Below are 12,310 nucleotides of genomic sequence, written 5' to 3'. Positions count from 1 at the left end.
TCTCATAGCCACTAATGTGATCATCCAGGAAAACACAATGGAGAGCCTCTATGCCACCCTCCTCAGTATGCTCATAGGGTAGCAAATCCCCAACCACAAGAATTCATAGAATCTGATAACAGTCCTTTGGTGTAACTATCATCTCACCGATCGCTAAATGAAAGATGTTCGTGTCACTGTGCCACCTCTCTGCCAATATTGTCAATAACCCCCGGTTAATGGTATACTAGGGCATGTCTAGTAAGGATGATAAACCACATCTCTCAATCAAATCTCTGTTAGCTTGTGATAGGCATGGGATAAGTGTCCATGGCTTTGAGAATCGCTCCTGAGACTATAGCACACCAAGATCTGCCTGCAAATCAACACATTTCATCATCAGATCTCGATTCAAACAAATCTATCAAAAACAAATCAACTTAAAAAGTGAATCATATTAGAACCACATAAGAAACATATCAACATCAATCAGTGAATCATATTAGCTCATCATATCAAGACTCATTCAATCAATCAAGAACCATATTGAACCAATGCATCCTATTGACGAAATCAATCAGAGTACCATATCAAAGCAATCCATATCAGTGCATCATATCAAGACTCATAATGAAAATTAGGACCCATATCGACTCAAGACTCATAATGAAAATTAGATCCATATCGACTCAAGACTCATATAAAAAATCAGGACCCATATCGACTCAAGACTCATAACGAAAATCAGGACCCATATTGACTCAGGACTCATAACGAAATCATGACCCATATCAAAAGTCAGATCCATATCGACAACTTGACCCATAACAAAAATCAGATCCATATCGGCAACTTGACCCATAACAAAAATCAGATCCATATCGACAACTTGACCCATAACAAAATCGAGACCCATATCAACAACTTGACCCATAGCAAAAATCAGATCCATATCAACAACTTGACCCATATCAAAAATCAGATCCATATCGACAACTTGACTCATCGAAAAGCGACTCATATCGAAACAAGATCCATATCAACCATAGACTCATATCGCAATCCAACATCATATCAGAATCAAACAACATAATAGAACATGACTCACATCAGATCATGATCCATATCAAACATCCAACGGACCCATATCGACATCTACACAATCTATTCAATTCATCGGACTCACGACACATTTTCCAGCCAATTTTTTGCCATTTTTTTTTGACTTACACACTAAAATAGGGCATCAAAGTGCTAACTTGCCCTTTACGCGCTAATATTTTACACGAATGTGCTATTAACCACTTCTGACGTGCTAAACTGCATCCACATGCTAAAACAGATACTCATTGTACTACCCTGCTCCTTCAATGCGCTAAAATGTCCTACGTGCTAACTGTCATACCAGTCACACTAGACTATTTACCATATGAGCTAAAGCTATCCTATGCGCTAACTGTCTTGCCTGAAGTGCCGCTATATGCACCCTACACGCTAACCTACCCCCTGACCGCACTAAGATTTGGAACCTGGATGCTAAACCTACTTAGGGTTTTGGATGTGCTAATGACTGTTTTGTATGTGCTAAAAGACCTACCCAATGTGCTAAACTGACAAATTCCGACCCCAAAAATGAAAAATGTGACAAAAATCAGTGAAATTAATCAAAAACAAGAGGAATTTTGGCCACTTACTAGTGGGCCATATGCGGCGGGTCTCCGGTATCGCCTGACACACTCAAATAGGTGAGAGGAGTATGGAATCAACATCATGGTCAGAGCTCCAAATGTCACAATCACAACAAATTAAGTGTGCAAATGATTTTTAAAAATCACTTTTTACCTTTTAATAGGGTAAATTAAAGGTTAATAAGTGGGGCATGTATTTTACTCCCACTTTTTCATTATTAACCTTATCCACATCATTTTTTTGGGAGATGAATCATTAGTGTGTATCCAACGTAATCAATATTCTCATATCGCAATCAATTCAAAAACAATCATAAAACTGACAAATTTTTACCAGACCCTTGATTCATCTCCCGAGGGGGCATTATCAATATCGTTCATCAAATCTACATCTGGGGCATCATATTGAACATTTTGGCACACAACATCATATCGATCAAATTTTGGCAAGCATATCCAATGATTTTCTTTGAATCAACATGTGCACACACATCACTTCAAAGAGGGGAAAAATGTAGATGTATAAATTAGACCACTTTCTTAAATAAATATTTAATATTTATTTTAACCCCATCCCTCCTATTAATTAAATCCTATTTAATTAATTTCTTCATTTTCATCTATTTGATTAAATAAATTATTCAATTTATTTAATTAAATTCACCTAAACCTTTTATGGCCTTTAATTAAATAAATCACTTTATTTAATTAATTCCCCTTTCTTCCTTTTAATTAAATTAACATTTAATTGAATCTCCCCTTGTATTTATACAAGTTGCATCTATTTTAGTTAAAATAAAACATTTTATTTTAATTAAAATCCTAAATCCCCCCACTTGCATTTTCCTACATCTCCCACTTGCCTCCTCAACCTCTTCTAGAGCCTTCTAGATTCTTCTAAATTATGTTAATTGGCCTAATCAACTCCTAAACATGTCATTTCCCTAAGTTTGAGGAGGTCACTTCTCAAATTTGGAGGAAAGTCTTCTAAATGCATTTAAAGCTATATTTCTTCAACAAGCTAACTTGTTGAGTTCCCCCAAATTTGGAAGGACTCTTACAAATTTATCCCCAAAGTCTTCCAAACCATTAATGGTTAACTCAACCCTCCCCTCATGGTTAGAGAATTTATCTCTAACTTAACCCTCATCTAACCCAAGGGTCTCATCAAGCACTTATGGCTTTGACCCTAGTTATCCTATTAACCCTTGCACAAGAGTTTACCCCTTGGGTAAAAGCTTTATCCAATGGATGACCCTAACCTAACCATAACCTTACCTCCTAAGGTAACCTTCATGTCTCCTTAGGCATTTAACGCCTCTTGCATCTCCTCTCAAGCCACCTCTTGTTGACAATTGTCACCATTTCATTGGTGAAAATTGTAAACATGGATTGAGTAACTTTCAATCCTAGCCATTGTTGAGATTATTCAATCTCAACCCTCCATTGCCATGTTTTTCCTTTAAATAGAGCTCTCATTATTCATTAGCCAGGATCCAAGTTTCATGCATATACATTATAGTCTAATTTACTAAGTATTTAAACCTCTGTTTGTTAAAATATCATCATAAACATTTAGAAGCATTTCATTTCATATCATAGAATATTCATGCTAGTATATCATGTTAGGATAATTTGTTAATCTCATTATCATATCACTATCTTCATCTTAACTTAATCATTATAGCTTTTAACATATCATATAGATCTTAGAATGCATTCATGCATATAGATCACAACATAAATCATTCTTGGAGTTGTCATTCCTAAGTCATTTGCTCAATGATCTGAGAGCAAAACATTGACTTTAGGGATCCTGTGAGATAGAGAACAATGGGACACCCCTTGGGAAGTTAAACTAGTTCAAATTAGTTTATATACTTGCACTGAGAGTCTCATTGGTATGTAGGTCATTTGATCTCAATTTATTCATTTTGATCACCACATTTTCCTACATACACCTATAATTTCCAACCTGACATTTTCAATAGCATTTATCCCCATAACATGTTGTTCAACTTGCTTCATTATCTTTTCTATTCAAATTTGTATAAACCCATTTGAAGTAGTGGAATCAATAGGACTCAAAGGTGGGGCGTTAACAAAATCTTTGATTTTGGATCATTGCATACAAAAATATTCTTCCTAACATTGCAAGTCCATTATCTAAGAAAAAAGAATAAATTAGTATAAAAAAATCATTTAAGTATTAAATTGTTAATTAATGTATATTTTCAAAATGTATAATATTTGATTAAATTTTTGCATAGTTCACTTCTTGATATTTATTTTAATAAGAAGAAATATTTAGGTATTTTTGTCCATAAAAATCATTTATGAAACAAATTAATAAGGAAAATAGTTAATTAACTTTTCAACTAATTCATACTATGTCGATTGAATCCCCAACTGATGGTAAAACAAATGACGACAATAATTTGTTTCATACAATAAAACAAAACCTGCTAATTACACACCAATCTATAGAGCAAACTTTAAAACTTCATTTATGAGATATAATTAAATAATACCTATCTGCCATAGATAAGATTTGAAAAATACCTAAACCTTCCACAAAATGTATGAAGTTGCTAGATTCTAAAGTTATGTATTGCAAAACAAAAAGGAATGATAATAACAAATGAAACAAATAAATACTATAAAACTGATTGGAGAGCAAAATGTAATAAATTTAAGATTTAACTTATTTAAATACAAGTCTACATTATCAAATTATCTTTATCCATCCATGTAAACTCATGATTTTTTTTATTAGATGGGGGTAATTTAATGCAGATTATAATGAAAGTGACAATGTTGGATGCAAGTTTGACTATCGATTAAGGGTAATTGATAAGATTTTTTTAATTTATTTTTTATCGTATTGTAGAAATGAAAACTCAAACCCAATGAGGATATAAGGGATACTAACAAAGGTCAAATTAATGATAAAAACACATAGGAAAATGATAGTATAAAAAAATATGGCAACGATATTGATTGCCACTACCCTAATAATGAGAGTCCTAATGATATTGTAGTGGAAGAGATAACAAAGCATCATAAGGTGGGAGATATGACATGTAAACCCTAAAAGAAAATAAGATACAAGTGTCTTTAGAAGGCCCTCTATTTGAAGGGGAATTAGAGGTGACTCATGCTTAGGGTCCATCTTCTACCTTGTCTAACTCTAACTCTCAACCAAGATAGAAAAATAATACTCCACAAGGCCCCAAAAATGCCTAGCAACTTGCCTTAGATACCATTCAAGCCAAAGTGGAAATAATTAGACAAATCATGAGTTATTCTTATGTGGAGGGAGTGGAAGGCCTACCAACCATAAATTCTAACCTCAAGCCTAGAGATGAAGCATTTGGTAAAGAGATTGTGATGGCTAGTCTGGACCCTTTGTTGTCTAATGTTAGTAAAGAGATTACCCCTTTGATGCAGAACAAGTCCTCTATCAAAGAGTGAAATAAGAAAATAAATTTAAAGACGAGCCTAATACTTCATAGTTTGGCTCTAAAAAGAAAGCCAATAAAAGAGGAAAGGAAAATAAGATCCCTTAGTGCTTTGATATATTATATATGAATTAGAAGAATTCCCCCCTTCCTAACCCCTAATGAATTTTAACATCTGCAATTGGAATGTTAGAGGGTTAGAGTTCAGGGATAGAAAGTATGTTGTCAAGGATTTTTGTAATATTAGGCTCACAATGGACTTCTTATGTTTGCAAGAGGTCAAGGTTGTGGGATTCCAAGCATAAAGTGTGTTAAAATTCATTTGGAAAAATGCAAAAGCTATCATATTTGAACATGACAAAGGGAAAGCGAGTATTTCTATTATGATACACCCCAAGTGGATCAACAATATTGCACAAACTGGCACCTCTCCTTGCAATAGGCTAGTGTGGGTCACTCTGACTTTTGGATCAAATAGGTTTGACATTTTTCCTCTTTATTCCTGAAATGGTTATAGGGAAATATATTACCTATGGAATTGGATGGCTATACATCTCCCAAAGATCCCATGGATCTATACTGGGCACGTTAATATGGTAGAGAATAAAGGATTAAAAAGAAGAAATGAAGCTTTATGGAAAGGTGATGAAGTATTCTTTTAGGAAAAAATGAAAAGGACCTCGAATCTAATTGATCCCTTGGAGAGAAGAAAGGAATCTTCCTACTTTGTTTGGTTTTCATGGTGCTACAATAAGTCTATGAATAAGAGGATATATAAAAAACTTGATAGATTCTATAGAAATATGAACTTTTTCTCTTTTAATGGCCCAATTGGAGAAAATCATGTCTTTTTTATTGTTACTTCTCTATCAACTTAAGTTTCACCCCAGAGAAAATACCTGCAAACTCATTAGTCCATCATGCAAATATAACTCAAGCTTCAACCAATGAAACAACATGAAATAAAAACAAAATAAAAGATTATACCTTCATGATTTATGTCTCATTGTGTCCTAGCCCCATTGTTCTTGGTTGTAGATGATTTTTCTCTCAAACAAGCATTGGTATTTTCCAAGATGGCAAGTGTGGAATGGACTGGTAGATAATATGATATGCAAAAACTAATGCTATGATAATGATTTATGCTAAATTTCTCAAAAACTCTAATAATGCTAAACAAATGAACTCACAGATGCAAAGATAAAGACTCCAGATTGATTATGAGATTAGCTATTAGTTTCAAAAATGGTTTAGGAGACCTCTATTTATAGATTTTTTAGTGCATAATCTTAGGTGGAGGAGATCAACAAGTCATGATTAAATCTTGCAATTTGGATGGTTATGAGCAAGAGGTTGAGATGTGAGAGATATAGGTGGAAGATGTTCCTCCTACACCTACAGGATGGAGGAAAAGGTGGAAGGAAAAGCCAACTGTCAGAAGGCTCACCTTGACTGAGGAGAAGACTTGAGAGAATATAGGATAGTTGGAGAAGATTTAGGGATAAGAGGACAAGTGGACTCAACTCCCTCCAAAGATGTAAGGAGGTTGGAGAGAATATAAGGAGGTTGAGGAATGTGTGTACGCACACATTATTTGAAGAATAACTTGAAATTTTGAAGATGATGTGGAGATAAGGGTGAGTTGGAAAAGGAAGATTATATAATTAATAAATTATTTAATTGATGAGACTATAGGATAGTGGATAGAAGTTAATTAAATATTAGATATTAAATAAATTGGGTTAGAAGAAAGGGATATAATGAATTAATTAATAAAATGTTTCAATTAAATTAATTAGTAGAAGAATATAAAATGAAGTAAATAAATTAATCTTTTCAAATTAACTATTTAATAGAAGAATAATTATTAAATAAATATAAATTATTTCTTTAATTGTTCATAGCCAATTTTATGTGTATACATTTTGCCCCTCTTTGAAACAATGTTGAGACAACATTGTTTCAATTATTAAATCAAGTCTCGATATTGCCTCTGACGAAGATGAAAATCCTGATTATGTGCCCCCTCGGGAGATTGATCATGAAATTGTTTGAAAATCTGATTGAGTGATTAATCTTACGATAATTGATTGACAAGATTTGATTAAAAATAGGCCCCTCAATTAAATTCATTTTAAAAAAATAAAAAAAATTGCCCCACTTGAAACATTAATTACCCCTTCAAAAATAAAAAAGGTAATAATAAAATTAACCTTGGTCAATTTTATCCTCATTTGCATTGTGTCAGCTTTTGGAGAAAAAGGAATTGGATTGCTGAGCTGGCACGATGGTGATCCAATATGAGAGCCATCGATTCAAGCGCGTCCGTCTATACTAGAGACCTGTTGAGTACGGCCCACTAGTGAGTGACCTATCCCAAGCTGTGTTTTGAATTTTCTATACAAGTTTTTCATGTTTTTTGAATGATTTAGGGCAGTTTGAATTTTTTTTGATTTTCGCGTAATTGTTTTCTCGCATTTGTTTGGTAGTTTAGTGCATGTATTGATTAGGTTATCACATTTACTAGTTTAGCACTTTTATCATTTTTGTTCACGTTTTTGCTCAATTTGTTAGCATATTTAGCGGGTTAGCGTCTGTGATGTATGTGTTCACGCATTTGAGTTATTTATTAGCGCATTTGATAGATTACACACTTTTACCTCTTTTTTTTGCGCAAATGCTTTCTGGTTTAGCGCATTCATCTGATTTAGTGCCTGTGTCTAATAGGTTAGTGCAAATGTTTAGGAAGACTGCACATCTATTTAAAGTTGAACTTTTTTTATTTTTTCAATGTTAAAGTTCAATGAAATGAATTTGATTAGACATTTATGTGAATTTAACTGATTGATATATAATTGATGATGATGATCAATGATTTGATTTGATAGATAGATTGTTGATTGATTGTTGAGTTGATAAGAAGCTCAAAGAGACCGATTTAGTCTCTGATAAAGAGTGTGATGTGTTGATCATTTAATTGATAACTTGATTTGCTTGATAGAAAAGATTTTATTGAAATGATGATTTGATATGATAGAGGAATGATAGACAACTTGTCTGATTAAACAGGAGAAACTCGATGTTCTCCAGTGTCAGGAAAAATTCCTGGCTATGCACCATTTAGTCCCAGAGTTGACTCAGGATGAGATTAGACATATTGATGCATGTGGATTATGTGACCTCTTATACATGCTAGCTATTACACATAATAGGGGTCTGTTGACTGCATTAGCTGAGAGATGGCATAGCGAGAACAACACATTTCACCTACCCACTAGTGAGATTAGTGTGACACTCAAGGATGTTTATAGGATCCTCCACATCCCTGTGACTGGTGAGCTCATCCAGTAAAATTACCAGGATCTAGGTGGGATTGAGTCATGCAAAGAAGTGTTTGGAGATGAGAGAATTGATGGGGGTGAGATTTGATGGGAGGACATGATTATGTACTATGATACTCTCCCAGTGATACTCGTTGGCTTGATTAGCAAATTTATTTGTCCTGATAGGAGATCTTGAGGGTTTGTCATTGGATGGGGAGGGATTTTGCAGAGCATGATGCAACATCATACTCATTATGCATGGGGTGTTTGTATGCTTGCACATCTATACCATGATTTACATCAGGTTGTGTATGATGGCGAAGCGAGTCTGTCATTTGGATGCACACTTCTGCAGGTTTGGTGCTGGGAGCACATTGTTGTTACTTGACAGATACATGACATAGTTCATGGTGATGGTCAACCATTTGTATATTTGTACAGAGGCATCATTACTCAGCCTAAGCTGCATAAGCTCAAGTTTTGGAAATGGGTACTGGATTCCATGGATACTGTAATTTGGAGACCGTATATTCATTGTGAGCCTTGGTTGGAGGACACTTGTATTTTGCCATTGATTTTGTAGAGTAGATATCTTATTGGCCGCACTCCTTTTATCATTGAGAGGTAGTTATTTGGTCGCATTTTGAGACAGTTTGGTATCATTTAGTACATGCCTTCTGGTGTTTCTATGTATGTACGACGATACAGGGACATACAAGATTGGGGTTCTTCATTGTCTTTTGATATAACATATGTAGAGTTTTTGGTTGTTCCCATTGTTGCTTACGATTTGAGACCACACATTTTGGATGTCAGGATCACAACAGATTATGCACAGTACCTTCTTGCACACCCTTTTCTTTGTATCACTGATCCTACAGACCCTCTTCCTAGCTTAGGAGATGAGGAGTCAAATTCAGATGATCCTACTGTTAGGCATCGGAGAAGGAGGTGAGAGCTCAAATCTTCTTGAGAGGCTGGAGGAGATGAGGGGGATGAGGGAGGAGATGGTCAAGGAGGGAGATGAGGATGGAGAGGAGGTCGGGTTAGACTCTGAGGAGGACCTTTTGGACGGGTTAGTAGGGTTGGTCCTATGGCAAGGAGAGATGCAAGCTGGATTGGGAGGGATGCAACGAGGGGATTACCTTCTCCTAGATTAAGCAGAGGTGGAGGATTGGATGAAGTCAAGGGAGGGGGATTGATTTTGGGTAGATCCATCCAGATTCGGGGGTGATAGCAGCACAGGGTGGCTGGGATGAGAGGGAGGAGGACTCAGAGGATCATGTGCCACTCATTCATCGTCAAATTATGAGATCTACTTGGGTTCAAACTCCAGCAGGTGGAGAGGGAGGTGGGGATGAGGGCATGCATGATGTATTATAGCAGTATGTGCCACACTAGGAGAGCATAGATGACCTTAGAGCATAGAATGATCAGCTCAGGGCATAGGTACAGGCACTCACTGTTGAGAGGGATAGAGCTGTGAGGAGATACTAGGATACACAAGAGACACTCGATCACATACATGAGGTTGGATTTGACACTATCTCAGCTAACACTGTTAGGGCATTATTTCGAGCTGGGAAGGAGATAGAACATTGGCGACGATTATATGAGGATTTGGTTTCAAAGAGTCAAAGAGCAGAGAGCTATGCGACTACTCCTATAGCCGGAAGGATGGATACCAGCAGTGGTGGAGTTATAGGGCGTCCTTAGAGAGATCGAGGACCAGGGCCATCTGGAGGATCTTCTCATCCACAACCACACAGACAGACATAGAGGTGCGAGTGACATAGGGCATCCTTGAGACTTGATTTTATATCATGAGACATTGTATGTTATTGTTTATTTCTTTGATATCATTATATACTTGGACTTTTTATTGTTTATGATGATATGCAGACATGGAATCTATATGATGCTTATGATTCATGATTGATTATACATGCTACTTATGATGATGATGACCTATTATGGCATATATGCAGTGATTATATGGATGATGCTTTGATGATCTATATGTAGTGATGATTACATGGATGATTCTATGACGATCTTTACTTTCTTTTGTGTTTCATGATGTTCTACATGCCTTGATGATATGATGATGATCTATATGATGTGATGATGATTACACAATCTATATGATGGCGATTCTATGATACTTTACTTAAATGATTTAATACAATGATCTATTTGGAAAATGCTTATAATGATGCATATAATGATGAAATGATACTAATGAAATGTATTTGATTTTAATTTTTTTGAATGAAATATGATGGTTATGGGTGTAAATATAAATGCCTATGATGATTAGATTGATGAAATATGAATAATGATGATATTGTTAATGAATCTAAATGCATAAATGCAATTAAATGAACAATGAATAAATGATTCTAGATGCAAATGAGACTCATGCAATCCTAATGCAATTAATGAATGATGAATGATAAATGTCATGATGATTATGATAGAATGCAAACCTAAATGATTTGAAAGATGAAATGAACCTAATGAAATCTAACATGATCAATGCAAATGTTTTTGCTTGTCCAAATTTACTCAATCTTTATTTTGACTGCTGATCTCAAATGAAATGAGATGAAATGCTTATAATGTAACTGACAATGAATTCTTATAATGCAGATGATAATGAACTAATCTAAAATGATCTAACTTAAATGATACTGTCATTCCTCACACGCTTTCTTGTAACACTGCTTGATTTTATCATTGAGATTTTAAATGTTGTAAGAAAATACAAGCAACATGATATAATGATTCAAGCTGACCTAAGCGCTTCTTACATGGATTTTGATTTAGCAAGTTAATACAAGAAACTTGATATAATGATTCAAGCTGATCTGAGTTTTTCTTGTAGAAAAGACAAGGATTATCCCTTTTCATGCATAACGTAGAACGTCCTCCTTGATCTATTGCCGATCATATCCTTAGATGAGTATATACCTTACTAAGAGATAAACCACATACAACAAACAAAGAAAATAATCATGCCCCATCATAGCTCCTATAGTCATGGACATCATTGAGTTGCATAGGGTACATGATCAACAAAAAAATCAAGATATAAACATTGAATCATGTACACCGTACATATGTTCTCATGGTCATTAACTGATATAATCATCTTGATGAATGATCATTGATAATCCTTTATTACTTTCTGGTTGAATCTTTATGTAACATCATAAATTGTACGCACTTGCTAAAGCAATACAATTTAACACCTAGTTTAGCACCCGCCTTGGCGCAGTTGCATTTTGCATTGCATTTCCCCTTTAGCACTTAATTTATCAAATTAATTAGGTCTAAAGGTTCTATTTCATCATTTTCCACATCAAATAGTCGGGCCCTTTCATTAAAGCGTGCCCCTTTCATTTTATTCTTCCAATACACTACTTAATCAAAAACCCTAATTAGGCCCTATTCTGAGCTTGGGGGCTTGATTTCGGGGGTCAAAACATCTCGAAATCACCTGTAACTTCGAGATTCTCTCTAAAATCATCATATCTGATGGCCCTGAAAATTTGGTGAAAAGTTGTCAGGACCGTGGCGCCCGGAGTGCACACGGTCCCAGACATTTTTCCCAAAATTTTAGGAGCGCGATCCAATCATAAAATAAAGCTTAACCCCAAGAAATTAGCGGGATATTCAATCTCTAGGTCGGCCAAAAGACGAAATTACGACCTAGGGTTTCATACATAAGAGCTCTCTTTCTTCATTTGAAGGGATCCAAATTTTGTTTTCAGGAACCTCATATGCAGCGAAAGAGCAGATCTTTGAAGACTTCAACAACATTCAACATCCCTCTATCAAGCATTTGTCAAATCCA

Source organism: Cryptomeria japonica, chromosome 8 (genome assembly GCF_030272615.1).
Source record: "Cryptomeria japonica chromosome 8, Sugi_1.0, whole genome shotgun sequence".
NCBI lineage: Eukaryota > Viridiplantae > Streptophyta > Pinopsida > Cupressales > Cupressaceae > Cryptomeria > Cryptomeria japonica.
The sequence above is the reverse complement of the archived record's forward strand: the minus strand, read 5'-3'. Positions refer to the sequence as shown.